The sequence below is a fragment of the Ictidomys tridecemlineatus genome, chromosome 1, assembly GCF_052094955.1.
Source record: "Ictidomys tridecemlineatus isolate mIctTri1 chromosome 1, mIctTri1.hap1, whole genome shotgun sequence".
Taxonomy (NCBI): Eukaryota; Metazoa; Chordata; class Mammalia; order Rodentia; family Sciuridae; genus Ictidomys; species Ictidomys tridecemlineatus.
Window position 1 is genome coordinate 85,666,363 of NC_135477.1, and position 26,634 is coordinate 85,692,996.

Consider the following 26,634-nt stretch of genomic DNA (forward strand, 5'->3'; position numbering starts at 1 on the left):
TTAGAAGATGCACTTCTTAGACTCTGCTGACATATGATTGGCAAGAACAGGGTGGCGGGGTTGCTCCTAGGTGTAGGAGAGTCGGGGGATAGCGTGATTTCAACTGAACCACATCATTTCTTCTAGCAAGAAAGAAGGGACTACATATCAAAGAAGCAACCACCAATATCTTCTAAAGGGTGATCATGGGAGAAAGGTTATGACCGAACAGTAACGGCAAGGAAGCCTCTTTGATTTATTTTGTTTCTGTGTGGGGGACAAAAATGTTAAAGCAATCCACTTGATTCTAACAGGAAATAAAGAATAAATCACAATCTATCCTGGGCTGGGTTTTCTCATAAAGTAGGCCAGTTCTAGGGATCGGTGTCAGCTAGACCTCTGAGTTCCAGCTCCTTTGCTGTTCCTGACAGGCCTCTCTCCGGTTTTTATTAAATTCCACCTTGCAAAAATTGTTGGAAAAATCCAAACCCCATCAGCAAGTTGCTGAGAGACCCAAGGGGGCCCGGTGGAGTGAGCCACGTGGGGGCTGCTGACGACAGACGTGCCTGGAACCTGTTTAATCGCCAAGCCTGCACGGAGGTGGGCAGCTTCAGCTCGGAGCCAACCGAGGGAGATGCTCTGTCACCAGTCCCTGGCAGCTTGTGCCAGGAAGAGCTGCTGCCAGTTCTCTGAGGAAGAAAGACAAGTCAAACTGTGGAGGCTGAGGAAAGTTTCTCTGCCCTTTCCTTGTTCAGGTGTCTCCCCAGGGTGGTGGCCTGGAAACAGTGCTTCTCGGGGGAAGAGTCTAGGTGACCAGGCCTGAGATAGCCAAGGCTCTCTGCAGATGCCAGGGCAGACTGCTCTCCTCGAAGTCCCTGCCATCTCTCTGAGGCCCCCTCTCCCTGCCCCCCCCCCATGGCCAGAATATCTTTGTTAGCTAAATGCGAGCAAATGCCAGCAGCAGTTCATCTAAATGAGCAAGCGCTTTCTGGGAAGAGGCCTGATGAAAGAAAAGCCGAGCAGAGCCTCGTGAGTGTGCCAAGCCCTGGCTGCTGAGAGGAAAACTGATTCTTTTCAGAGGGCTGTGCGTGCCAGCATGGGTCTGACACCAGGATGAGGCGGAATCACCTCAGAGAATCTTCTCTGCTGCCCAGCTCTCCCTGCCTGGCACCCTCTGGTTGTGGAAGAGAGATGGCTCTGGGGAAATTCCAGTCCTTAATTCATTTAAGCAGGATAAACAGCTCCTGCTCTGGAAGATTCAGCCCTGAGCAAGAAGCACTGGAATCTACTTGGGGGGCTCAGATGTCCATGAGAAACATAAACATCACGACCGGGAGACAGAAGACGCAGCCAGCTCTGACCCCAAAAGCCACAGGACCAGAGTGACTCCACAGCTCTCACTTGGGCCTCTTGTCTGTGAAGTGACTATTGGGCTTTGGAGAACCCCCAAGGGGCTGCAGAGGTTTTTGAAAGTTGTCACAATCATTTGATTTGAATTTCATTCAATGTTTTTTTCCACAATTTATTAAAAAGTAAAATGACAATCAAATACGAAACATGCCAAATTTTTAACTCACTGAGGACCACCAATGTGTTTGTGATAATGCCATGTAAATATCTCTGTGTGGGTAAACCTTGGGATAAAGCTGTCCTGCCGTCTGCTTAATAAAAGAGTATCCTGAGGTTGCAAAGAAATCTATCTTAAAACAACAACAATAAAAAAGCTCCATTACCATGTGCAGCTAGTTATCTGTGGAGGGATTTTTCTCAATCGTGCATAGCCAACTGTTCCAGAAATTCCCTGGACACAGAGGCAGACCTAGCTGTGCTTGTCTATCTAAACTCACTTTTGGCAGTTATCAAAGTAGCCTTATTACATCCACTCAGTGGTTAACATACAACTTAACTTCATTTTAACTTCAAAATGCACTCATACTAATAAAATGCTGCTCTGTTTTATTGTTGAACTATGTGTGTTCCAATATGTTTGAAAGGCATTCTGGCAGAGCCTGAAAATGTCCCTAGGCTGTGACTGAGGGTCAATGACTAAGCAGGTGCAGTGGGTCAGGGGAAGTCACAGAGACGGGAATTCCACAAGGGACTGGGCATCAGTGGGCAGAAGAGGTTTTATAGAGAGATAACAGTCAAAGATACCTTGCACGTGTCATAGTGCTCAATAAATATTTGTTCCTGGGCAGTGCCAACCCATGGGAGGGGGTGGGTCTGTTCTAGATTGGCAGGGAGCCAGGGATCCATGAAGAAGCAAGGGCAAAGAGGAAAGCGTGGCCTGGCCAGCCATGAGCAGAGCAGACCAGTTGCCACAAAGTGTCTGTCAGGGAGCAGGGTGCAGTGGGAAAAAGAAATGGATAGTTTGGGATGTCCAAGAGAAACCTCTCATCTGGCAAAACTGGTTCCTTAATCCTTTCTGCTGATTTCAGAAAACATTCTGTTTCGGACCTCGGGCAGAGTCACTGCGTGTTGGCCAGGAGAACTTTGTAACCCGCTGCCAGGAGGTTGGTTCCCTGGAACAGGAAGGAGCACAGTGTTCTCCTCTCACTGCCACAGCTGTATAGGAATCATCTGGAGACTTTGTTAAAACAGATTCAGGCCCTTCTTGCAACAATACTGATTCATCGGGTTGAGCATGAAGCCTGAGAATGCTCATTCCTAGCAAGGTCTCGAGGAGCATTCATTTTACTAGTCCCCAAACAGCACTATGTGGCACTGACCTTGCTGTTGCTAGGACACATAACACATCTCCAGCACAGTGCAGGGGCCTACAGAAAAAAGGAAGAGGAAGCCTGTAGTAGAACAAAGGGCACAGGGAGTCTTCCTTGAGGATCATCAGGTATGGGTTAAAGAGAAGCCTCAGATCTGGATCCACAGAGGGCACAGGAGGGACCTTCCAGGAACACAGAGAAACACGACCATGTCACAGTCTCTGATATGGCTTCCAAGCAGATGTCCACTCCAGAGAGCAAAATAAAGAGGAAAACCAAGGGTAGGTGAAGAGCCAGCTGTTTCAAAATGAGCTTTAAAAATGAAGGACCATCAAAAAGCACTCATCACACATTCTCAAGGTTGAGGATGACAAGGCTGTGGTTAGCTGAGCAGGGTGATATGTTCTTGCTAGAAAGTTGTGTTGTGGGGAAGCTCATCCATGTAATACCAAGAATGCACTTTACCCAAGGTTTCAAAGATAGCCAGAATAATTAACCCAATCACACTCCACTTACTCCATTTTCTTTGTGTTCTTTTATCATTCTTATAAAAAACACCTTTCTTTGGCAAAAGAGACACCAGAATGCCCTCTGCCCCACAATAGTTTTATAAAACAATGCCACAGCCTCACAATGTCACAGACAGCTACCGTCCTTTGATGTAGTCGCCTGGGAAGAAAGACCCCAAGATAAATCCTTCGCTAACATGGTGATGAACACAGCCATGTTATTTTCAAATTTGCTGTTAAAATCCTCTCAGCAAACCTTTGGAAAGAGACAAACAGATGTGCCACAGTGCAGGGTGCTGTGTTGTGGCTTCGATTGGGAAAATCATCATGACTCACTCCTATAAACTGATGAAAATATTTTCTTTCTTTCATAAGTTAGCCACAAGCATTAATTAAAGCATCAAAGAATATGTATTTAGACCTATAAAATCTTCATAATGAGCCAAAGGAAAACGAGAAGCTATAGAGCATTTGGAACTTTAAAAATGCATTTTTCCAATGACCATGTTGGAACTGAACATTTTTCTTTAGCCCAGTTCAACTCCAAAAAGGAAAACAAAAAAACTAAGATATAAACCAAATTGATTTTAAGAATTATCCAGCGGCAAGATTGTTTATTTTACTTGGAAGGACCGACCTAGACTGTATTTATGCTGAGTGATCCATCTTTACATATGGTAGTGAGAGTCCTTGAATTAAAAGAAAAAAAAAAAAAGCTCATTTTGGAGTTGGTGTTAAAACGAAGACTGCATTTTCTCATGGAATCAAACTGTCATACCTGGTGGAAGAAGAGACGGGAAGGACACATGCAAGGCTCCACAGTTTGTGATTAAATAGAATATTGGAGTAAAGTGTGTTTATCAGAGTAACAGATCCTTGATATTATGAATAGGAATCTGATCTGTAGCAGAGGGAAGACTAGAAACAGAAGGACATTCCAGTCCCTCAACACACGCGCACACGCACGCACGCACGCACGCACGCACGCACATACACACACGCCTTTCCTAACTACTTATTCCTAACTATCCAGGTCTTCTATTTTATTATTTTTTTTCCAATAAACATGTGATGGGTCAAGGGATTTCATGAACAACACTGACAGCTCCCTTCCCTTACAGAGTGAACATTTTGGTTGAACAGATCAACATTTTAATGAGATGGAAGCTTGTGAGATTTTACAAACACCTGACCCAGATTCAGGGCATCAGGGAAGGCTTCCCAGAAGAAGGGACAACTAACCTAAGATCTAAGATATGAGTGAGGGTTGGTTGAGCAGGTGACAGGGTAAAGGGGCTCTGGGGAAGAGGAGTGCTTTCTAAGCAGGGGATCTGTGTGCACTGTTCCCAGGAGGCCATGAGGCATCAGGCTGTAGACTAGGAAGAGGCAGGATGGGTTCCACTTGGAGATACTGATTGGCACATCTGGGAGGCATAGGTTGTCCTGCAGGCACCTGGGCTTGGGGTGTGCAGCTCAAGAGAGTGCAGATGGGAAGCATTGGCAGGCACACAGTGGTGTGCATGGAGTCACCCAAGGAGAGCAGAGGTAAGCAGCCAAGGAAAAGAGTCAAGAACCAGGAAGAATTTATCTGGATCAAGGGATTTTAGGGAATCAGGTAAGCCAAGGATGGAACCATTGCATTTGGTTACAATCACTGGCGATTTGGGCAAGGCTGGTCTCCCAGTTGGGAAGGAGAAGATGGAGCAGGTCAAGTTGAGAGTAGAAGGTGGGCAGATGGCAAGCAACTTTTCCCAGAATTGTGGCTGGAGTAGGAGGTTAGTGTGGGAGGCTCGTTTTGGCTTAGGGGGCAGAATCCTCCTCTGAGGGTGAGGGAGGGCATAGGCTTGAGGGGAAGCGAGGACTGCTCTCTCCTCAGACACCTTTGTGTGCCTATTTCCTCAGCCACCCTGGGGTGGAAGTGCTCCCTGCTGCCTCAGTCTTCAAGCTCTATCCTTAGTTCCCTTTCCAGATCCCCCAACATATCATTCCATCTGGAAACAGGTTTTTGGAAGGTTGCTCTGACAGATGGCGTATAGTCCTATTTGAGACTTTTGCACTCCTGTGGAAAGGATCTCATTGACCCTAATATACCTCCAACTCGAGAGTTTTCAAATAGAGGAACAGAGAGGATAGTTTTAGGTAGTGGTCCAGGATAACTATCCAGCATCCACCTCTGAAAGTACCTTTTACACATGTGATCCAAAGGACAAGTGCCAAGGAAGTGGGATATGCTACAGACCCTTCTGTGCAGAAGGGCATTGTGCAGCCAACTGTGTGACAAGATGCCCAGAGCAAATGTCTGCAGGGCCTGGAACATCTGGAGCCTGGAAAGCACGCAGACATTTGCTGCTTTCCCGGCTCATTACCTAGAGACCATGGCTCCCGAAAAAAAACAATATAGTCAAAACCCGCAGCCAGGGTCAGCCTGGCATCCTCCGTAGCAAGCCAACTTCATGTTACACAGTGCACGGAAGGTGTAAAGCAATGCATCATTGACGATTGGCATTGACCTTGCAGATGGTGTCTGCTGATGGTGATGATAAAATTTGCAATAGGTCAACACTCAAGAACACAGTGTGTCATCTGTTACTGTAGCCTCAGGTGTAGGAACTCTTAAAATATATTTAGGCTGGAAAAGTCTTTTTGTTTATCTGTGAGCTGTATGCAAAATTTGTACAAACATGTGTAACTCATGTAGGACTCTCCCTTCAACTGCCATGAACTCCATCTTCTTGTGTGTGCTCAGACTCAGAGGTGAAGATCATTGCATTGGGAATCAGAATACATTTAAATTTTTTTTAAATTGATTTTGGGGGCTGGGGATGTGGCTCAAGTGGTAGCACGCTTGCCTGGCATGCGTGCGGCCCGGGTTCGATCCTCAGCACCACATACCAACAAAGATGTTGTGTCCGCCGAGAACTAAAAAATAAATATTAAAAATTCTCTCTCTCTCTCTCTCTCTCTCTCTCTCTCTCTCTCTCTCTCTCTCTCTCTCCTCTCACTCTCTCTTTAAAAAAAAATAAAAAAAATAAAAATTGATTTTGGTTAAAGAAAAATGGTCATCACAGAGAATTTGGATGGCCTCCAGACAAAATAAAAGTGACCTATAAACCTAATTCCCAGAGATCATCACTAGGATCTATTCAATTCATTTCATTTTATGTGTTTACCTCCCTCCCTGCCTCTGTCCCTCTCTGTTCCTGTCTCTGTGACTGTCTCTCTCCTCTTAGGAATTGTATCTCTGGACAATTGTATATCCTGCCTTTTTCACTGAAATAAGTCAGGAAATGAAAAAGCAGTAACAGAACCTTTTTATTTCCACATTTTTTTCTCCTTTATTTCTCTCTGCATCTTTCCTTCCTTCTTTGCCAGTATTGCTTTATTTTGGAGTATTTCCATTTTTATCAAAGTTCAATTCAAAAATGTAAAACAGTTTATGCATTTTGAGTTTTATTTCCTCCCTACACTTGTTAAAATAGACCAGTAAAAGAAAAGTTTTCCAGATTATGATAGATCCACCTCCAACTATATAACTGGTTCAATTTAGAGTTTTAGGATAATGATCTGCCACCATATGTGGGTTATAACTTGAGGTTTTCATAAAAATGCGTCTTGGATGAACTGACTGTGCCACAGTACAGAGTAGCTGGCCTGCTTCTAAAGTTAACTGCCTGACATTGGTTGCACGCAGTCGCTGTGGGGAGAGCTTTCTGGAAGAAGGAAAGTGAAACAATGGATTTGGGAATGCGACTTCAGGTGTGGTCCCCTCCCCACAGAGGTGTTGCGCTCTCTGTTCCAGAAGCTTTTCTACAAGGGAGGCATAGTGCCTTAGAAAGCAATTATCTTATTTAAGCCTACACTTGTCTGGGGAGCTGAGGTCAGCCACAAAGCCATCAGAGAAAAGGAGCTGACTGCCATAGAAAGCAGTTCCTTTGCAAGGGGAGGGGTCAGCTTGAACAACTTGGCTTTTGAATCCAGTGACCTCCTGAGACCATGAGCCTGGAAAGATTAAACACAGAGCAAACTTCAGGACGCAGCCTCCGCAACCCTCTCCCGTCCGTTCCCCCATCACTCCCATTTCAAAACAAAAACACAAACAGAAATACTTTCAACTTAGCTTTCCAAAGCCGATGCCCTCCCCCTCAAACCGTCTGTTACCGCTTCTGCTTGGATTATTTTCATTTGGGTTGTGTTTTTCTGACCGAAGGCCAGGCCCTTGTCTTTGTGTATTTGTAAAGTGCCATGTCTACTTACTAGTCTTTAGAAATTACAGACAATAACAGGAATGCAAGAGAACTGGCAGCTTGAACCTCACAGCTTTTCTGTACTCATGCTCTGCCTGAAACCAGAATGGAATATTTTTATAAGGCAATATTGCAACATTCTAATCCCAGGAAACTCAATTAAGTCTCCATTAGCTGTATGAAAAGCAGCGCACTGCATTGGCACCGGGTCTCTGCCACTCGCACGGCCAGCCTGATGCCACGCTAATGAGCTGCCGCTTTGCGGTCAGCACAAAAGGCAGGCTGTCCTTCCCAGGGAGCAAGCCTCACGACAATTTCATGACAACCATGGTGGAGTTTAGACTTCACGCCGCCCTCTCTCCTTTCAGTGCCAACCTCCTGGAGATGCAGAAGTTCCTTGGGCATGCTGGTTTTCATCCTGTGACATGGATCTGGCTGTGCTCAACTTGCAGAATTTAGGAGCCACAAGAAAGAGAGCCCAGCATTGAAGAGACACAGAAATGTGAATATCTGGATTCAGCTGAGCGGCGTAATGAGGCCAGGTTAGCACAGCAAGAACAACAAAGGCCATACAGACAGAGTGGAAATGCCCTACCTCTTTTCCTTCCTCTTTCTTTCCCTCCCATCTTCCTTCCTTTCTTCCTTCCTTCCTTCCTTCCTCTCAATTGAATTTTACAGTAAATTGTCTCCTCATTTTAACTAGACATGACTTCAAAAAGGCAGGAAATAACTTGAAAATTACATTTGTGATCTCAGAGTTTAGCGTTGAAAAGGAAATTCCTATATTCAGTGTGAACAACAGAATAGACCTTGAAGGTGTCTTTACCAAAGGCTCCCCCCACCCCAGAAGACGTGGTTGAGCTAGAGCCCGCGGGAAAGCCGAGCTGAGCAGCCCAACAAGAACTTGCACTCTGAGGGTGTTTGAAAGGCTCCTAGGCAAGTAAGTGTCACCCCTTGGCAACACTCCTTCCTCTCTTGTTGCCCAGGCCCTTCTTATGACATACACTGAAAGGGGCTGGAGGTGTCCTGAATGGGCTGGCAGCTTCTGGGCAGCTTATGTCACCTGGATGCTAGACCAGGCCCAGTTATGGTACCCCAAGAGCAGAAAGCTTTTATTTGGAAGTGGAACTCTATCGAAGTCAATGGCCTAGGAGGCAGCAGAGGTCATTGAACAGAACCCTAAAACTAAAAACTCGGCAAGACTCTGTCTCTAAATAAAATAAATAAATAAATAGGGCTGGGGATGCCGTTCCGTGGTTAAGTGCCCCTGAGTTCAAACCCCAGTACCAAAAAAATAAGTAAAACTAAACCATCCTGGATGGAACACTGCTTTCTCTTTAAAGCAACCCTGGAAAACCATAGGAAGAGCCCAGTCAGAATATAAACTTTTAAATTTCGCTTTTGCATTTTAGGGATCAATAACTGAAATATTTAATCAAATGCAAACCTCACAAAAATCAGGTATGGAAACTTAAAATTAAGTTTCTGTCACAGATCTGTGTCCAACTATACACTGTAGAGGAAAAGCAGTTAAAAATATAAGTTTTAAAACAATTGTTACTATTACAAGAAGATTTTTTATGAGAACATTGTTCAACGTAGTCACATTTTGTTTCTAAAAATAGACAAATAAAATGATTCACAGCTGTTGATTTAAAAGAAAAATGGTAAAGTATATAAACTAAAATACATTTGAAGGAGGGATAGAGGCCCTCATTAGAAACCATCCCATAGAAAGTACTTCTTCTCTTTGACCTGCCAGGAAGTCCCAAGGCCTGGTTGGATGCATGGCCCAGAGGTAAGAGCACAGTGGCTCCAGCTTAAAGAGGTCCTGAGAACCAGGGCATAAAGGGGTCCTGAGAACCCATAACAGTAGCTGTTGACATGAACATCTAGCATAATGCATTCTGTCAGGAGTGAGCCCTGGTAAGGACAGACTTTCTAAAGTGGCAATTCTCAACAGTTGGTTCATATCAGAATCACCTAGAATGCTAGTTAAATGCAGATTCCCAGTCCCCACCCCTGAAATTACAAGTCAGTATATTTAGGATTGAGGCCAGAAATCTGCATGATCAACCCACATTCCAGGTCATTCTGCTATGTGTAGAACATGGACCACACTTTGAGAAACACTTCTCTCAGGGATACCACTGAAATAATTTTCCCACTTTGAGAATCCTGCCTGCATTTACCAGCTGGGGTTCATCAGGCCCATCCATTGGCTTTGATTAACACCTAAGAGAGTCTCCCATACCCAAGTCTGAGAGCCACAAAAGGAGCAAATAGAAATGACTGAACCTTCTGGGTGCAGTGATCCATGCCTGTACACCTAGTAGCTTAAGAGGCTAAGGCAGGAGGATCACAAGTTCAAAGCCAGCCTCAGCAACTTATTGAGGCCCTAAGCAACTTAGTGAGATACTGTCTCAAAATTAAAAATTTTAAAAAAAAAATCTGAGGATGTGACTCAGTGATTAAGCATCCCTGGGTTCAATCCCTGGTATAAAAAAAAAAAGAAAACAAAGAAAGAAAAATGATCTTGTACTGTGACTATAAACTGTTTTCTTAAAACTAACTTAAGCATTTTATATATGGATTAGACTGTTATTAATAGAAGGTGTGGGTCTAGAAATACAGCCATATCATTGCTATACTGTATTACTATCAAAATATTCCTACCCCACCTGACTCCACCCTAGAGACCTGTGTGGGAGATTGAACTTCCTGCTCCATTGAAGGTGGGCTTGGTCACATGACTTGTTTCGTCAATAAAATGTAAGTGGGAAGTGCGGATGCTGCTAGAGCAGAACTTTAAGAGCCATTCTTTGGTTCTGCCTTCTCTCTGCCCTCTGACACGAGACCAGCATGTCCCAGACAGGAGCAGCTCCTTTAGTCTGGACCTGAGTGGGAAGGATGAATGGTGCTATGTGGGGGTGGGTCAGGGAACTATGGAAGAATCTACAGCAGCCAATGGAGACAAATAAGTGAAGTGTTAGTCTCTGTGAGTCCCTGAGGCTGCAGGGTTGGCTGATCTTGCAGCATAGCTTAGCAAAAACAGCCAGCTCTTACAGCTTCTCATTAGTATTGGTGAAATACCAAGCCAGGCGTGGCTCAGGGAAATGCCTGCATCCTGGTTCTGTCTGGAATTTTCTTTTGTCATCTGAATTCTTTGTGTTCCACACCACTGTGTGCTTCCTTTTAATGGCATTTTGAATATTAACTTCAGAAAATTATGAATTGTCTTGTAAATGCTCAAAGTTCAGAGTTGAAATACCAAAACTTCATCAGCAATAACTCAATAAGTTCATTCTTAAAAACATAGAACACAGGACAGTCCCTCACTTGTGGTATCCTTTACAGAGAGGCCTGCCACCAATGACTGATTGTCAGGACCACCATCTATATGCATGATATTGTAGCTTCTCATCCAAGTTGCTGCTCTAACTACGCTGTATGTCCTAAGTGCCTTCATGAAGCTATGGTAGTGTGAAGGGTATTTATCAGTCTCTACTTAACGGGGAGAACAAAACAAAAATGTCCATTTGAAACCACACTTTTAGGACTCTAATATGGGTTCCATGATATTTCCTGTACAATATTATCACGTATCTTTGTGAAAAGTGGGGTTTTATTGTTTAACCATGTCATGTCCCCCACAGTGCTGACCATACATCACTGTCAGAACACACTTGTGAGTTCAGACCAGTGGGAAAAAAATGGGTGGTTGGTGGCTAGTGCACTGCAGTTTCCCTTGGCTATATTCCATCTTAGCTCCACAACCTCTGGTAGTGAGTGGCCCATGTTTTGCTGTTAATCACACCTAGATTTTACCATGTCAGATTCCAGGTTTTCCACGTGGCCTTGGATTAACACCCTGGAGCTAGATTAAGCACAGAGAAAATAATTTGTTCAAAGAAAAAGAGGCTTGCAGTTTGGTCTGGGAAAGACCTGGTAGCAGGAGTAAGAATCAGGGGGAGCCAGCCCAAGTTCCCCTCTCCAGATCCCCATTTTCACTGATGCTATTGCTTGGATCTGGAATGTTCCCCAAAAGTCCAAATGGTAAAGGTTTGGTCCCAGCTAGTCCCTATTGGGAGGTGGTGGAACTTTAAGAGGCAGGGGTTAGTTAGTGGGAGGTGTTTTGTTGTTGTTGTTTTGCTTTTTTGTCATTCAGGGCCTTTGAAGGGGATCTTGGAACCACCACTATTCCTTCCTCTTCCTCTTTATTTTGCTCCTTGGTCTTGATGAGTGATTTTGCTCTACCATGCACTTCTGCCATGATGGGCTGCTTCACCACAGGTCCAAAACAGGGGGACCAACTGATTATGAACTGGAACCACCAAAAGTACAAGCCAAAATAAAACTTTTCTCTCTATGTGTTGATTGCTTCCATTGTTTGATATCATGACAGAAAGCAACAAGCTGCTTCATAGTCCCCGTGATGCACATAGCTACCCACAGCTCCAGAGTTCATATGCTACAGTTCCAGACTAAAGCATGGACAGAATCTCCTCATTAGTCTGAAACCCCGATACTATCAATTCAACCACTAGTAATGCTCCAGGGACCGTGGCATGTGCTTGGGACGTATGAGGGAAGGAAAAAGAGCCATGTAGGAGTAGGAAGAAATGGGGGCCAGAATTATGTTTCATAAACATGGAGACCAGGAGCCTAACCCTATAGAGGCCTCATTAAGAAGGGTCATTGCCAGCTGAGCATATATGTCAAAAGGTGACATTCACACAACCAAAAAGAAAATGCCAGATGGGACTATTCTGCCTTTTTAGTTCACCCTCACAGTGGGAGGTCTCATATAGTACTTTCCATTTGAGTTCCACTCGGGTCCATTCGAGTTCCACCGGGGCATGATGAGCCAAATGCTATTACTCCTTGTTAGTTCTTTTTACTCTGAGCCAGGTCAGTGGCTCATGCTATTAACTTCATCCCATGGCACACAAAAACAAAACCAGAAAACAGGGGCAATACAAGAAGAGTTAGTTGAAGTCAGCATTGCATGGACAGTATTCCTTGCAGTTCTTTCAAATCTGATGATTCTTAAAGTATGATCAAATGACTACCAGAATTCATTTTTGCAATTAGTTAGTAATTTTCTCATAGCATTTCTGAAAACTGTCTCAACCAAAGTTATGCTGTCATTGTAACACTTTCTATTCAGGTCTGTTTGGGAAGGGAAGTGGAAATTGAAAATGCCTTAGTCCATCTTCTGCTGCTATAACAGAATACCTGAGACTGGATAATTTTTTTAAAAAATAGGTTTACTTTGGCTTGTGGTTCTGAAGGTTGAAAAGTTCAAGATCAGGCAGTCACATACAGCTGTCTTGTGAGGGTCTCATGCTATTTTGACTCATGGTACAAAAACAGAATGGTATGAAGGAATATTCAGAAGAGAGAAAAGTAGATGGAATTCCAACAATAACTAATCCAATTCCTGCGAGAAAAACATTAATCCATTCATGAGGTCTCCAAACTCATGACCCAGACACTTCCCAATAGGTTCCACCTTCCAGTATTGCTGCATTGAAGAATTAAGATTCAAACACATGAACTTTTGGGGGACACACAAACCACTGCAGGTGGTATTGCTCACATAGGCTCTAGGCCGCTGTTCTAAACCTTATTTTCACTTCTTCCATTTATGCACCAGGTCTCCGGTTGGAGATTTATAAAGCCATGGTATGAGTGGCTATTTTGTTAGTGAAAATCCACATTTGAATTTGACTTTGACTTTGACTTTGGTACAATGAAAATGAGACAGAGCAAGGCCAGCCCTGAATGGAGCTGTTCCAATCCCTCTGGGGAGACAGCTGAGCTAAGAAGCAAACTAAAACCAGGAGTTAGAGTAGAAATTAGGCCTTTATTCAACCCTGCCGCCGAAGTTGCTAAAAAAAAAAATTAGGGAGACTCATTTCACTGGAATGTGCTAGGCCTTCACCTTGTAGAGGGCAGTTCCATTTAGGGAAAGAAGGAAACAGTTGCAAGTGGTAAATGTTGGCCCAACAAAGAGCAATGATTTTTTGGATTCATGTCCCTATAAACAAATAGCAACCCACAGCATGTTTGTGAGCCTCTGAAGGCAGTACCTCGGGTCATTAGAAAAGTGATTTCTTGGCAAGGAAGAGAGAAATTCAAAGAAGATGATCCAAGCAAAGCCCTGGGAGCCAGAATGAACACAGACCATTCAAGGGACTTCAAGTTATTTCAAATTCATGTTGTAAGAGCGAGCAACGAGGCTGGTAGAGAGGGCATTGTTGGTGCCAGGGGCTTGACTTGATTCTGTAGGTAAGGAGAGCTGCTGAATAGCCTGATGTGGATTTTGGCTGTTGGTGGGAGGCAATTCTACCAGGGTTTCTCACTTTTCTGCATGTCTCGTAAGTGAGGTATTAAAGCCTTTTTGTTCTATATTTTTTTTTCCCAAAGATGTTTGTATAGCAACCATCCTTGGAAGAAAGAGAGAAACTCTGTTACAAAGGGAAGATAACTTTGCTAAGCCCATAAAAGTTTCAGGTATCCCAACCTTGCGATTTCTCAACTGAGGCAGAATTCCACTACATGTGAAGCATCTTCCACCTGGGTCACGCCACATTGCCTCAGATATCAAGGGGAACTGAAGAAAATGTGAGATTTGTGTGGTTTGCTATGCTGGGAGTTATTAAATTCTTTGTCTCTGACCCAGGAGTCTTGTGTATTCTGATAGAATCCAGCCTAACTTGTTAATTTGCAACTAGGGTAAAATCTCAGATCATCCATAGATCCATAGATCCACAGAGTAGGGTAGCCTCTTAATCCCAAGTGACTGGGGTCCTTAGAAGAGAAGAAGAATCAGATAGAGAAGAAAGAATGTTGTGCAGACGGAGGCACGTGTTGGAGTTCTGAAGCTGTAGGACACCAGGACTGCTCACAGGCCAACTCTGGAGCAAAGAGAAAGACATGGACAGAGTCTTCTATAGATTCTTCAGACAGAGCATGACACTGCTGAGATCTTAACTTCACACTTGTAGCCTATTGAACTGTGAGAGAACAAATTTCAGTTGTTTTAAGCCACCCATTTTGTGGTGCTTTGTTACAGCAGTCACAGGAAACTAAGGTAAAGTTCTAACATATGGTTCTCAGATCCAAGGTAACTACTTGTTGGTCCCATATTTTGGAGACTGTTACAGTGATCCAAGTGAGAGATAATACGTTCCATAACCAAAGCTGTGCAAATAAATATAAAAAAGTGGCAATAGATTCCAGAAATATTTAGACAGTCAAATTGACAGAACTTGTGGGTGGTTTTAGATGGGAGAGTTGGTGAATGAGATTAGTCATTGATGTTCCAAAGTTCTAGTTTGGATTTTAAGTCATTGGTGGGGCTGCTAAAATGTTATTAGAGAAATTATCTGGCTTGGGAAGAGAATGAATAGATCCATTTTAGATCTATTGCTTTTGAGGTATGCATGGGACATCCAAGAAGGGATGACCACATGCTGAGAAAGGCCTCAGCATATAGATGGTGTGGGAGCCAGCCTCCAAGAGGGTCCATAATATTCCCCATCTCCCAGGATTAATTCCCTTGTGTAGTCCTTCCTACACTGTATTGAAGTTGGTCTGTATGATCAATAGAACACAGCAGAAATGATGTATGAGACTGCCAAGGTTAGGTCAGTAAACATGTTGTAGTGTCTACCTTGGTCTCCCCATTGGATCACTTGCTACGGGGAAAACCAGCTATCATGTAATGAACACACTCAAAACTACCTTATGGAGAGTTCCATGTGTACAAGCCAAAGTGGAAGCAGATCCTCCAAGTCCTGTCAAATCCTCCTATGACTTGAACACGGGCTGACACCTTCATCAGAACCTAATGAGAGATTCTGAGCTTTTACTGAAATGTGACCTCCTTCTATCCTCTTCACTCAAAGCAAATGACCTGTGTCCCCAACCTCACTGAGAAAAGGAGAGCAATTCTATCACCTGCTCCATCACTCCCCACCTATAGGTAAACATATTAAGCTCTTCTTCTAATCTTAGAGGACTCAGTCTTCTAAGACTTCTTCTAAAAGGTTGTTTTAGTCAGCTTTTTTGCTGCTGTGACTAAAAGGACTCAACCAGAACAATTGTAGAGAGGATAAGTTTATTTAAGGGCAACACTTTCAGAGGTCTCAGTGCATGGATAGCTGACTCCATACCTCGGGGCTTGAGGTGACCAGAACATCATGGTGGAGGAGTATAACAGAGGGAAGCAGCTCACGTAATGATCAGGAAGCAGAGAAGGAGAGTCTACACTCCAGATACAAATATATACCCCAAAGCCATGTTCCCAATGCCCCACCTCCTCCAGCCTCACCCCACCTGCCTTCAATTACCACTCAATTAATCTCATCAGGTGATTAATTCACTGATTGGGTTAAGGTTGTCACAACCCAATCATTTCCTCTCTGAACCCGCTCACACTGTCCCACACATGAGCTTTTGGGGAATACCTCACATCCAAACCAGAAAAGAGGACTTGCCTGTCTGTCTTTGCAGCAAAATCATGGTTGTTCAACTTTACATTAGTTTCCTGTGACTGCTGTAACAAAGCACCACAAAATGGGTGGCTTAAAACAATTGAAATTTGTTCTCTCACAGTTCAATAGGTTATAAGTTGAAAGTTAAGATGTCAGCAGTGTCGTGCTCTTTCTGAAGAATCTATAGAAGAATCTGTCCCATGCCTTTCTGTTTGCTCAGTATTGGCCTATCCCAAGCCTGAGTCATGTCAGTACTACCCACTAAGAATTCTGGGGTCTTTCAGGTGTGGTGGCACATACCCCTAATCCCAGCAACTCAGGAGGCTGAGGTTGGGGAGGAACATTAGTTTAAGGCCAAACTGGGCAACTTAGAGAGACTCTTCCTCTAAATAAAAAAATTTTTAAAGGTCTGGAGGTGTAGCTCAGGGGTAGAGTGCTCCGGGGTCCAACCCCCCAAACCAAAAAGAAAAAAAAAAAAGGAAGCCCCTGGGACTGGACCCATACCTCACTGTTTGCTGGTGTGGACTCTGATTATCTCTCATAGGCCAAGGCCATACTCTACTCTCTGCCCCAGTCTTTCCTGTCTCCACTCTCTCTCCCTACTCAACTTTCCACATTGCTGCCAGAACCCTTTCCATATAATGAATGTAATCTGATTTTGTCACTCCCTTGTTTAAAACTCTTCAGGAGCCTCATCAGGCTAAACTTCAACATTTTCACCATGATCTATAAGGACCTTCCCCAGATTCTGTCCCTAGCTACTCTCTAAGCCCCACCTCACACTAATCCCGTGTCCCTCCTATCACTTACTCCAATCTTCACCAACAGATTTACTTGTTTCAAACATGTTGAATCCTTTTATGCCCCTGGGGATTCTGCCTCCTGCTCTCCCCATTTCGAGACCTGGCATGGCAGCCATGAAAATGTACCTCTTAGACCTCCCTTTTAGGATACATATCTGACCCAAGGTCCCAGTTGCTATGCTCTGGCCTCCATTGATGCATTTGTGTTAAGGCCATGCTTCCCAAGGGATGCTCCTACCTACCAAAAGAGCCTGGCAGGCCTTTTCCCAGCAGACATGGAACTTCCTGACAGTCAACTTTGGCTCCCCTCCCTCCTTGGACCCTCCCTCCTGTGTGCTTGTACACACCCCTCTTCCAGCACTTCCTAAAACTTGCTTCCAAAAGCCTTCCACTGACAATCTCATTTCACCTGCTGTTTCCCAGCAAAAGCTCTACTCGCTAGAGAAGAGGAGAAATACATATCAGATTCTCGCTTGGGTCTCTTCTCTTTTGGAAAACATTAGTTTACTTCAAAATTAAGCAACATCCAAAATCTGTGATAGGATAATACTTCTTCATATGAGATATCTAATTATCTTTCGGACAGCAAGAAAACCAGCAGAATTCAGCCACCAAATTTATATATGACAGATGATATAATATCACATCTAGATTCTAACATCATCTCAGTCCTGTAAACAAACAAAAAAAAATTTTATATAATCTCAGGCTGTATGTTAAATTGTTGCCAAGTTCCACAAGAGGTGAACTGCCAAATGGCCTGGAGAAGAGCAATGTGCTGATGCAAATGACAAAAATGATGAGCCTGCGACCACATGCAAGGGAAGTTTCTGAGGGAGATAGAAAGAGACACAGTGAAGTCTGTGGGAAAAAGTGGGACAACTTGAACAGAAAGTGTAAGTCATCACCCAGCAATGCTGTGCAAGGTCCCTGCCCTGGCAGGGGGCTGAGTAGGCAAAGCTGTCCATCACCCTCCCCTGAGGCTGCACCTTTGAAATTCAAGGCCATGTTGGTGGAGAGGAAAGAGATCATTCTTGTGAGGGGGAAAGCACTTCCTAACAGTTTTTCTCTCTGTAGGTGATTCAGGACAGAAGTAGAACAAGTTTGTCTCTTTTCCTTCTTAATCTCATTTTTGTCTTCTTTACCTAGAATCATGTTTTTCCAGGTCTGTATGCCATACTTATTAAGCATGGAGGAAATGGATTTATCACCAAAGGAATGGATAATTTTTTAAAGCAATACCCTGAAACACATTATCATAAGACATAATACATTGCCCTGTACCCTCTCTACCGGAAGCTGACAGTGTGTGTTCCTGTGTCTTATTCTCTCTAGCAACTACATCATCTAGCACTTAGCAAGACAATCACTTTACCAGGCAGCAAGTTGAATCAATGCTTGGGTGAATCAAGGTTTCTCACTTTTGCTTCATCTGCAGCACAGATTCATTTTCCATCAGATTTTTCCCTGCACCAGCGGTTCATGGACACCCAGCGAATGAAAATTAATTATAGTGACATTTCTCAAAAAATAAGGATGAATAAAAGGATGGATAAAATATAAACATTTTCCTTGCCAGAATATAAATTATCATCCCAATCAATCGCTTTCATCTAACATGGATGGGTTTCTAGATTTTTGGTTTTTTTATTAAATTATTTGGGGCACACGGCTTGCTCTGTTCACCCATATCCTTGAGAGCTGACAAAACCCTTTGTCTGAGGGTTTAGACAAAGGTCTGATTCTAGACCTTGGATAAGATTTGGCCCAATTTGAAAACTGATTATAATAAAAATAAATGAGTTTATTTTATCTATTTTGTTGGGGCTGGATTGAACCTGGGGCCTTGTGCATGCTAAGCACACACCCAGGGCTACACCCTGAGCTCAACAAGGGTTTTTAGACAGCTTCCTCTCATAAAACCCTAATCCACTGCTTCAGAATGTAAAAGAGACCTCACATCAAGAAGTCTTGGAGGTTCCTTAGAGCCCCACTTAAACTTTCTGTTAGCATCAATTAGAAGGGGTGGCTAATGGGGCTACACAACACTGATTTATGTAGAGAGTGTCATATGTTTGAGAGCTGCCTTGGCAAGGAACTGTGCTAAACATAGAGATACACACTCCATGCCCACTGGGTTTACATAAAAGGGAAAAATACGCAATAGGGGTTTACCTCAGTGGGGTGAGGCCTAATATTTTCCAGATGTTGACACCACAAGAGAGTTCAATAGAAAAAGATGCTCAAATATTAAATAAGCAATGAATATACATCAAGCCACGATCTGCTACATTTCTTTACATCTGTGCTGGGAGTGTCTCTTGTCCCTAGCTGCAGATGGGGTGGTCTTCTCTGTCAGTGGGAGGCCCTATTAGATTTCCCATTAGGAAGATTATTCTGGCAGGGCAAATTCTAGAACCTGAACATTGTCCATAAATAGATTCAGGACTTCCCTTGGGATGAGGAAGGGGGAAGGAGAAGAGAGCAGCAATGGAGAGGTTTTTCTTGAATTCTTGAATTCAGCAGTCAAGCTGCACGCATTGCATGTGAATGATGAGGCATTTCCTTCTGAATCTCCTTGGGAAAGGTCAGTGAACAGCGTTAGAAAGTTAGAAAGCATAAAAAGGAGTTGATTACGAATGATGTTTATAAAATCACTCTCAAACAAGCTGGCCAGACTCCAGAGAGTCAATGATAAGACAGAAGATAGTCCAAAGGGAACAGAGTCAGCCCTTTGGGAGGCAGGGACAAGCACAATGGTGGCCTTCCATTAGTCTGCATTTAAAGATACCAAGATGGGGCTGGGTTTGTGGGTCAGTGGTACAGGGCTTGCCTGACATGTGTGAGGCACTGAGTTCAAGCCTCAGCACCACATAAAAAGAAATAAATAAAATAAAGTGTATTGTGTCCATCTACAACTAAATTTTTTTTTTAAAAAAAAAGGGTCATTGAGGCAGTGACAGTAGCTTCACTTTTTTGTCTGCCATCCCTGGGTAAATGTGAGTGTGAGAGTGTGTGTGTGTGTGTGTGTGTGTTGGAAGGTAGAGCTCAGAAGAAGGTGACTCATCTGGTTCTTCGCTGATGCCCATATGGTCTCATCTTTCCCTTCTACACTTCTGGGGTGTGTGTGTGTGTGTGTGTGTGTGTGTGTGTGTTTGTTTTTTTTGGTTCTGGAGATGGAACCCAGGGTTGCTTTACCACTGAACTACATCCCTGGCCTTTTTTTATTTTTAATTTTGAGATAGAGTCTTATAAGTTGTTTGGAGTCTCACAAAGTTGATAAGGCTGGCTTTGAATCTGTGGTCTTCCTGCCCCAGCATTCCGCTGCAACCAGCCACTTCTATACTTCTTAAAGAGACACATGGCCCTTCATTCAGTTTTTGGCTAACATATATAGAATGAACAAGACAGATGAGTACTGGCAAGATAACTGGGTTTTGATTGCAGGCACTACTGGGTAGCACTTTTGAAGCTGTTTACTTGTATGTTGCCATCAGCTTTTCCAGCCTAGTGACCCCTGCAAAGCAATGCCAATTCACTGTGCCTTCATCTGAAGTCCAGCCACATAAACACACAGCCAAAGACATTTCCCAACGTCTGGATATCTGCACACCGACAGATGATGTAGATTAGAGTCTAATGGTCTGATTAAATGTCTTGAAACCTGCTCTCTAGTTGTATATCTGTTAAGATGGAAGTCACCAGGAGTTAAACCACAAATCTCTGGGCTTTAGCCCTAACCTACTGAAACCACATGTTTGGAAGAGAGGTGTGGTGATCTACATATTTAACAAATTCTCCAGGTGATGCCTTTCATCAGGGTTCCTCAACCCTGAGGGTCTATGCTCAGTTCCATTCTTAGTGGTCCAGAGGTTCAGTTATTGTGTAATGGAGCTCCTCATGTGATCCTCATAAGAGTCATTTTGGGATGCAGTGTGTGTTGTGGTCCACACATGGGATGTCTAGGTTCAAATCTGGGCTCTGCCATTGCTAGCTACCTGTGCAAAGCCAGGCAATGCATTTAACTTCTCTGAGCCTCAGTTTCCTCTGCTCTAAAATAGAAATCACAATGTGACCTGTCTACTAGGATTATTTTGAAGATTCAAGAGCTAATTGTGTAAAAGGCGGCACATTGTAAGTACTCAGTAGATTTTAGCTTTCATTGTTAATCTCACATGTGGCCCCATGTTAATAACTGGGGTCACAAAGATTAATAAATATGCCACTCCTGTGCTCTTGGAGTTGGTAGGGTGAGCAGAGCTGCCATCTCTCTGGAGATATAGGCAAGTTAATGGGTAATCCATGGGCTGGGGCTATGTCAGCCATAGGAACAAAGTATGTTGAGCTCAGAGAGCATGGTATTGTCCATAGAAGGAAAGGGCAGTATCAAGGACATGAAAGGCAGGTGACATTTGAACCAAGGAGAGAAGAATGAAAAAGATCTGGCCTGACTGAGAAGGGGGGGCAACCCTGTAGGGGGAGCAAAGGGAACTGTGAGGTCACCAAGAGATTACACTTTTGAATAGCTGGTTTTAGGAGATAAGCTTTGAAAGCAGGTAGGGATCAACTTCTGAAGACCTGTGAAGGTGATTTTAAGGGCGTTGGTCTTCTGGGCAATGGAAACCAATCACCAGAGGATTTCTCTGTTGTTCAGTAACATCATGGGATTTCCGTTTTAGAGCAAAAATCATGATAGTAGCATGCAAAATAGGACTGTGGAAGGGCAAGGCCTAGACTGGACATTTCATTCATTGATTCAGCAAATGTTTTGTGAGCACCTACTGATGCCAGGTACTAGGTGCTGAGCTACAACCAATAGCAGGAGAGAATTGCTGCCACATCTGGAAAATGATGGCAATAGCCTGGTGAGTGAGGGGGAAGCCTGACAGGACCAGTAAGTATGGGACAGGAGAGGAGAGGGTGGAATGGGAGAGAGACTGTGGAAAGCCAACCAAGAGATTTGGGAACTAAAAATCCAGATAAGACTGAAACCTCAAAAAAGAAGAAAATCACACAAACAGTTTGGCACCAAGGGAGTGCATGTGGGAGACACCACACACTTCAACCTCTTGGTTTCTCCAAGCTCTTTTCCATGGAAGGAACTTTGAGCATGCCAGGCCATTTCTTCTATTTTTAAATTTCTTCATGACTGGCTCTTTCTTATCCTCAGAGAGGTCTTTCTTCAGTGACTGACAACTAGGTAGGATCTTCATGCAGCCCCACCATCACAAGTGATTCTCCACGACTCTCCTGTTTGCACACTTTGTAGTGTTCATCACGAGTGTCCCCCAACCAAGACACAATTCCATGCAGGTGAGAGATACACTATTTGATTCATTATTGTTCCCTGGCACAGTTCCTAGCCACAGAAGGAAGTCAATAAATATTTATCAAATGAATGAAACTCTATCCAGATATCTCTAGAAAGTTCTGCCATCACCTGTCATGAGTAGAGGAGGAAAATGACTCTTGGGAATGGTGCCCACTCGGGACTTGACGGTGGCTATTGAGGGGCTGAGCAGTGATCTTAGAGGAGCATGCTCATTGGCCCACAAGACTTCAGGTGAAAAAGACTAATAACAGGAAATGCTATCAGAAAATGTCATGAGAGAGGAATTTCCTCTACCCTTTCTTGCCCTTGAACCCTATGTCTCCCTATGGACCTTCAATTCCTTGGTGAATAGGTGTGATACTAAAAGGATGGGGGGGACTATATTTTTAGTCTGTACTTGTCATTTGGTGTCTAGAGTTGGCTTAGTCTGGAATCTGTTGGTTTGTGAGTGGAATCCATCTAAGCAGCTTGTAAAATGAGTAACAAGCAATCTTATAGGCATCCAGAGCCAGTAAACCAGCATCAGCTGACCATAGAGGTCTGGATAGGGGAATAAATAACTAGAGTTCCTCCCTCCTTCTCTCATGTTGGGTCTCTCTGTACTTTGTCTGCTCTCCAGTTCCTCTCCAAAGAGCAGCTCCTACTATTTCCTGGGTCTACTAGACCATGAAGTCTCATGACTTCAACTTGCACCTGGACTGACTCCACATGACCTTCAGTCTATCACCATCCATCAACAAGCTGGCTCAGTCTCTCTTTCTGCAAAGGTAAATACTCTTGGGGCGGGGAGGATTAGCTCAGCTGGTCTAGAAATTGACCCCCCCCATTGGTCAGGTGTTTGTTTATGGTCCAATCATCTCAGACAGTATCTCTGTCTGGGGATAGGGCGGTTAGGAAGGGGGAGAAAGAAGTGAATCAAATAAAACAAAATGAATGAACTCATGTACCAACCCACCTCTGGATGTACTGTTTAAAAAGTTTCAATAATGTAACAAGAAGAAGAAAAAAAGTAATATTACCATCATTTAATACCAGTTCCTAACATTGCCCAGACCTTAATAAGACCAATGAAGTCTTAGTCAAAAATAGTAATTTAAGTTTACTAAAGCAATATGCTATTCTTTATGATTCAGGCAGGCCCAACTCTAACCTTCTAATGCTTCTTTAAGATTATCCTAAAAATATCTTTAAATTCCCTGAATGACTCAGATGGAAACAGATCAAGTAGTGATTTGTTTGCCTTAAATATTACATGAATTCTGAGTGATTTTTATGCTACTTTTTAAAAATGAAATATACTGCATTTTTATACACATTTGTTCACTATGCATATAGATTGTATGGTTTTTGTATAGTTAACCAAAAACTCTTATGGTTAATTCTAGTGCTGAGTTTTTATAAGTCTGTTTCTTTAAAATTGCCTCAGAAAAGAATGAAGTCATGGATCAAATCATAAAGACATCACAGAGTTCAATCAAGAAACAAAACTTAAGGGCGTCATAATTTTTTCTTCCTTATTAATACATCCACAGAGAGAAATAAAGAAAACATTATTAAGAAAGAATATTTGGTCTGGAGGAGTTGATGGTAAAATGACAGTACAATTTGTCTGACCCGAGTGAAATGAAGTCGACACAGCGGCACCTGTCCCAGTTGCCATGCACTTCCATGAGCATGAATCATGACAGAATGTTCTGCGTGGCAATGGCAACACACTTTAATCACCCATCAAGTCCTAGAAACTCACTGTCAATCACCTTTTCACCATCTTGAAACAGATCTGATGAGCAATCAGTACTGCAGGAGGAGAATGCAAAAGAATCAGAAAACTGTGTGGCTGGAGTTATACAGGGTTTGAGTCCCAGTTTCACAGGTTGCTGGTCATACTCTTGGATAAGTCACTTAAGTACTAAATTTTATTATCTGTAAAATGAAACTAATAATTCACTTAAGTACTAAATAAGTACTAAATTTTACTTTCTGTAAAATGAAAGTAATAACACACACGCTGTAGATGTATGAGGAATGGATAAAATCAAGGACAAGTAAAGCACCTATAAGTGAAAAAATGCTCAATAAATGATAGTTATTACTACTATGAGAAGGAAAGAAACAAAACAAGGTCCCAGACTGATGAAATTAAAACATTCTGAAGAATGGTTTCTCTTGGCTCCCAGGTGCTTATAGGTCTGTGCCAAGCCTTTATAATCCTAATCCATGTCCTCTAAGCACAGCACACTGTCTCCTGCTCCTGAATCCAGTCTTGCCTTTCTACCTGCCCACACATCATGCCACACTTCCATCCAATGGTGGACTGGGAGTCCAGCTCTCCAAAAGAACCCAGACTGCAGAGTTTGCTGATTTCCAAGATACAAACACTCCCACCATGGCAGATTTCAAGCTACCAAAGGTTTAAAACCCGGCTAACAAAATTTCTGATTATTTTCCTTAAGTGTGGGCTGATGACTTTTTTCCAAAGAGTACAATCTGAGAAAAATGAGTAACTTTATAGTAAGGAAACCTGACAAACACAACTTCAGCCAGGTAACCAAGGTTAACAACAGTGATAAGTAACATGAGCACAGGTACCCTTAATACGATATAAAGACAACAGCACCTCACCCGTAGGTCTTCTTTCTCAAAACATATAATTCAAGTCTAAGCATGAGAAAAACAAATCTCAGTTGAGAGACATTCTACAAAATACTGACTAGTATTCCTCCAGATTGTAAAGGTCACCAAAATCAATTATTAAGTCTGAAAAATAAATTGTTGCAGTCTAAGAAAAATTAAATCACTGAATGAAATGTAATTTCCTAGATGAAATCCTGGACCAGAAAAGGGGCATTGGGTAAAAACTAAGGAAATCTGAGTAAAGTATTTAATAACAATGTATCAATTTGGGCTTATTAATTGTCACAGATTCACCATATTAATGCAAGATGTTAATAATAGGCAAGGCATGGTGGCACATACCTGTAGTCATCCCACTGACTCAGAAGGCTGAGGCAGGAAGAGGACAAGTTCAAGGCCAGCCTCAGTAACTTAGGGAGGCCCTGTGCCAAAATAGAAAATAAAAAAGGCTAGGGATGTGGCTCAGTGGTAAAAGCACCCCTGAGTTTAATCCCCAGTACCAAAAAAAAAAAAAAAAGTCAATAGGGGAAAAGTCATGAAGAACTCACAGCAACGGTCTGTTCGATCTTTGCAATTTTTCCGTAAATCTAAAACTATTCTAAAATGAAAAGTCTATGTTAAAATATTCCTGAATATATAACACAGTTGACTCTCGGAGACCAATGTGATGGGACTGTGCATTCTACCACATCCGCTGAGCTCAGCTGAGCCAATGCCTCGCAGCAGAGCAGGAGGCCTGGGGGTCAGAGCACAAGCTTTACTCAGCTGTGCAGCCCACACCTAGTGCAGCTGGGGGCACAGAGTGAGTGCCTTAGGCATTGCATCCCTCCTCTAAACCAAAAGACACCTGGGAGTAATTCACCAAGCACATTCAACTTGACTCTCTTGGCCTCTCTTCCCATCTGGTCGCTGATGGAGAATTTGGCACTAGAGCATAGGAACTCACCAGGCTTCTAACTAGAATGTCTGGGGAGAGTCCAATTCCGCTGCTTCCTAGCTGTGTGGTCCTGAGAAAGTTATGTGATCTCTCCGGGCCTCAGTCTCCTGAACTATAAAATGGGAGCAGTAATGGTATCTTCATCACAGGTTCAGGGAATGTTAAGTGAATGAATCCATATAAATGCTCGCTGTAGCATTTGGCACATGGGTCAGCCTCTGGGGGAGTTGGCTCTTGCTGCCTTTACCCGAGTTGAAGGGTCTCAGTTTTGTGAAGCACCTACTTTGAGCCCTGGCTCAGCTTCAGCTCATCTCAGTACAGTACAGTCTTCCCTGTTACATCCACGTGTACATTCTGGGAATTCTCTTCCAGACATCTTTGAATCTGCAAACTGCCAAGCTTCCCTTTTATTTTAGTTTGAAATCACCACTAGGCATGAGTTGGTGAGAACTGTCACACAAATATGTCTCCGTTTACTCATGAACTCAAATATTTAGATTCTGAAAGGAAGTGTAACTTTTTCTTTGCTGTCTCTCTTTTTAGTCACCTTGGAGGAATGGGGAGGCAGGGGATAAAGAACCTCACACAAGACTGGAATCTGAAGAAACTGCCTGAGGAACTGAGGCAAACCAGAAATCCGATATATTTAGGGCTCCCTTGTGCAAACACAAAAACAAAAATAAAAATACCTCCTGCTGCTTGGACATCTCTATTCCAAGGATACCCCCCACCATTCTCTTTAAAAACAAATGGAAAAAGCCAAGTGTTGATGACAGTCACTGGGGGCTTGGGGTATGTCCCTGGTGTAGAAGAGGCCTGTGCTTTCACAAAAGACAGCTCTGTCTTGACTGACAAGCCCTTAAAAACAAAAACCACAAGTAAACTCTGTTGCTGGTGTGTGCGCGCGCGTCCCACACACAGATGGGTGAATTGGGGGTGGAGTTCCACCAAAGCCTGGATTTGATTTGTAGA

The 26,634-nt window shown here is 43.2% G+C and overlaps 1 long non-coding RNA gene across 1 annotated transcript; it reads left to right on the top strand.

Annotated features, from left to right (window-relative positions):
- The first annotated feature begins 22,692 nt into the window (after positions 1–22,692).
- Positions 22,693–26,366, top strand: LOC144366332 (uncharacterized). The gene is made up of 2 exons (XR_013425369.1): positions 22,693–22,858; positions 26,206–26,366. It is a non-coding gene; the product is annotated as an uncharacterized LOC144366332 (long non-coding RNA).
- Positions 26,367–26,634: the final 268 nt, after the last annotated feature.